Source organism: Lithobates pipiens, unplaced genomic scaffold (assembly GCF_037356315.1).
Source record: "Lithobates pipiens isolate NorthernLeopardFrog02 unplaced genomic scaffold, aLitPip1_a1.2 Scaffold_1, whole genome shotgun sequence".
Taxonomy (NCBI): Eukaryota; Metazoa; Chordata; class Amphibia; order Anura; family Ranidae; genus Lithobates; species Lithobates pipiens.
In genome coordinates this window covers 251,604,669-251,608,626 of record NW_027507685.1, presented here as the reverse complement: position 1 = coordinate 251,608,626, position 3,958 = coordinate 251,604,669, and the positions used below count along the sequence as shown (strand labels likewise).

General features: G+C 48.8%; 1 pseudogene; it reads right to left on the bottom strand.

Moving 5' to 3' along the window:
- Positions 1-400: 400 nt before the first annotated feature.
- LOC143989456 (U2 spliceosomal RNA) lies at positions 401-511 on the bottom strand (annotated as a pseudogene).
- Between the last annotated feature and the right edge of the window lie 3,447 nt (positions 512-3,958).

Below are 3,958 nucleotides of genomic sequence, written 5' to 3'. Positions count from 1 at the left end.
CGGGGGCACATACACTATAGGCTTTCAGGACCACCCTGACCAACAACCCAGACCACAGCAACCCCCCCTCCAGTCAGGAAGCCCGGGGAGAGCCTGCCCCTCAACAAGCTCAACCCCAGCTCCCATCACTCCTACCTAATTACATTCAGAGATACTAAGCGTTCCTCCCCTGCATGCAGAAGAGGACCCGGTGTTCTCTCACAAAAAACTCTCGAGCTAGAGCTACCCCAATCTAGGCCAGAAGGCCAGGGACCCGACCCTCTGGGGTCAGACCGCATGCAGCACCCATCCTCACCAGGAGCACCCTTCCGGATGGCTCAGATTCAGGCCTCACTGGCACCAGCATGGATGCCCAGACTCTGACCCCTACTGAAGCCGCCCTTCCAGGTGCAATGACACCATTGTATTTGCATATGCCCTCCCCACACTCGGGAGTGATGTCAGCGCCTCCTCTGGCAACTGATAAGAACAGATACTATACTTGATCTTAGCCAAAGGGCCGAGAAGCGGGTGATGAGGGCGGATTGGGCCCATGGGTACGCCTCTGTGGAAAAACCCACCTCCAGTACTGAAGCTGCAGAGACGGCCAGTCCTACTTTGGCTCAGGCTGACTCTTCTTCCGAGGAACTGGACATGTCAGGCGAGATCGCCGACACTGCAGCAGAAGTATTAGTTCCCGCTGCCATCACTCCTTTGGAGACACCCACAGTGACCAAAACGGAACAGGTGGTCCCCTTGTTAACATGCCATGAGTAAAAATCCCATTGGTGCGTTGGGTACTATGCGTGTGTATGAGCAATTCTACAACTGGGGTTGCTGCTGATGCCTCGGGGAGTCAATACCCCTCCGGTAGGAAGTGACTAGCAGTCGCGTGACCGCCTCGTCGCCGGGCTACAGGTAGCTACCCATCCCAGGTCTGAGTCTCTGTCACACCATCATACAATCTAATACCTGTGCAGATTCCGATTTAGGTAGGTATAAGTCCTGAGATGCTTGGAACCTGTTCTGGTCCAATGTCTGCGAGTATCAAAAGTTCGATAAGGCATTCCGAAGTTTCCGACTGAGTTCATGGAGTATCTAGACTATTTGTTTACCAGCTTACCATTGTAGCGTAGGTTCGCTCTTCAGACAAGACGGGCGTAATCATGTCCAAATGTGGGGTCGACTAAGAAGGGTAGTGTCAGCCTTTAGTATGCAGAGATATACTAGCGATCGCAAAGGTGCAGATAGCTTTGCATCTGTTAGACCAGGGTAATGGTCAACGTCTCTGGGGTCAGGATGGGATGTCGAGGCGTCAGTCTCATAGAGGTGGATATGGTGTGACACTCATGATCTGTCATGTGTGTCGGCCTCGCAGGAGGGTAATACGTAGGTTGGTAAGGGAGCCAGTCTCTCGCAATTGAATGAATTGGCATGTCTCTGGGTCATGGGGCCTGTGCAGGAACAGTGAGTCTCTCTAGAGTTGGGGGCATGTTGTTGTTGCTCAATAGGAAAAAAACAAAGAAAAATCGCGCTACAGACTATAAATACAAGGAAATTTAAATCCTGTGAAATGCTGCAGTTCTGTTATATACCCAAAAGTTATATATATATACAAAAATTTAAACCAGAAGAACCGCGCTCTCTAAATACACACTCTTCCCACGTGATACCAGTATTCCAACTAGGTAACTATTAAGGTCCTTGTTAACAGCTAATGCCCCGTACACACGAGCGGACTTTTCGACATCCAAACTCCGACGGACTGAGTCTGTCAGACTATCCGATCGTGTGTGGGCTGCAACGGACTTTAGCTTCGCTAAAGTCTGACGGACTTTAGAAATGAAGCATGCTTCAAATTTTCCCGACGGAACTCCGCCGGACCCGGTCCCCTTCGAAAAATTCGCTCGTGTGTGTGCTACTCCGACGGACTAAAACCGACGCTAGGGCAGCTATTGGCTACTGTCTATGAACTTCCTACGTCGAATCCAGTCGTACGTCATCACGTTCGACTCCGTCGGAGTTTGGTGTGATGGTGTGTGGTCAAGTCCGTTCGGTCGAAAAGTCCGCCAGAACTCCGTCGGAACTCCGGCGGAACTCCTTTGGAGGTCTGTCAGACTTAATCCCTCTCGTGTGTACGGGGCATAAGTGTATCCTCATATGATAGTCCTCAAAACAGATCCAGCTTATGGAATCAATTATAATCAGATACCAAACACCACGTGTTGATTATAGTGTCCAAAAGTTCTGATTCCTTGCTTCATATTCCCAAACCGTGAAACATGACGTAGTGTACCACCACCAAAGGTCAAGATTAGCTCCTTACCAGATGTCCAAAAATTATTCGCACATCAAAAGATCAGATCACGCTACACATATTCCTCAATCCTCCAGAGCTCCACCCTCTTTCGGGGTCATGGTTCAAACGGGCTTCCAGTATGAGCAGATTACCAAATTCACCATAAAAAAGGAAAAAAAAGGGGCGCTCCAATAGTGTAAAATTGTTTATTTAATAAAAAGTTAAAACTAAAAAACACACTTACAATAAAGCAGTGCGATATTGCATAAACGAGTGGGAAGCGTCGGCCGTACGCTGGTCTCCACAGGTCTCTCCTTCTCCAACTGGTACAGTTCACAAGGCAAAAAACAGCATGTCACACCGCCCGACGCGTTTCGTGATACTTCATGTCGTCTCGGGGCACGGGTGACACGCCATTTTGCCTCTCTTATATAGTAACAACTAGCCCAAACCTCCTCCTCCATAGAACGCCCGGACCCTGCTCCTAATTCCGCAATGGAAGTGACGCTGTTACGCATCCTCCCGCACAACCAATCCCCATGTCCCCGGAATCTGATGGCCAATAGTATCTGGTTAACCGTAGTTCGTATGCGAGGACCAAGCCTCATTCTCAATATCGCAGCGGAAAACAACCCCTATGTGACGTCAGAAGCGGAAGTCATGAACAAATGCGTCCCCGTCTGCACAGCTAACTTTAATGCATTCTAGCCCCACAGCCAATCAGTAGTGCTATCCTAATGTCCATGTGTGAGGACCATGCCTCACTCTTGATAGTTATTAATAAAGAGCCCACTAGGGGCCAGGCCTCACTTTCGAATATATGGCAGGGACATGACATGATCTAAGTACCATCCCATCGCCCATCCCAGCGGCGCCTCCCCCATGGGATGTTAAGAAAGGACACTATTAATTTTTCATATGTGTAATTTTGCCTGTTTTTTCTTTAATTTTTAGAATATCAATATTTAAGTTCATATGTGATTCACAATTGTATCTATGGGCTAGTGGTAGTCACGTTCACTATGATTGTTTAAATCACTTGTGCACTATATTTATTTTTCATTTATTTTACATCTTCAAACATGGTTACCTAGTTGGAATACTGGTATCACGTGGGAAGTGTGTGTATTTAGAGAGCGCTGTTCTTCTGGTTTAAATTGTTGTTGCTCAATGCCGTCTGGTGTGTGAGGTCAGTGGCCGGGGAGAGATTGTCCAGGTCTCGGACAAAGCAAGTCAGTGTTTGATGTGTGGCAGAGGAACAGATGTGGTGGAATGTTACTTAGCTGTCCTGATGCTCGATCCAATATGTGATGATTGACAATGGTCTCTCTACATTCTTCTCTGCCGTCTGTGGTCCGGGGATGCCGTGGGGCTGGTGTTTCTCAGGTCACCCGGCGCACGCGGAGAAGGAGGATGACGGTGTTGTCTGCGGCGGCGACTCAAGCTGAAGTTTCCTGCTTCTGCAATCCCTTCCATGGACTCTGCTCTGCGCACAGGGGGAAGATGAAAGTCACCATACCAATCAGGGACATCCACCATTGGTATGTGGAGTGCGTTGCAGAAGTGCTCCAGGTCTTCAGGATCTCTGAGATTTACAGTTTGCCCGTTAGCGGTGGCTGATAGCCATAATGGGAACTTCCACCTGTATTGAATCGCCCTCGCCCTCAGTACTTCCAGCAG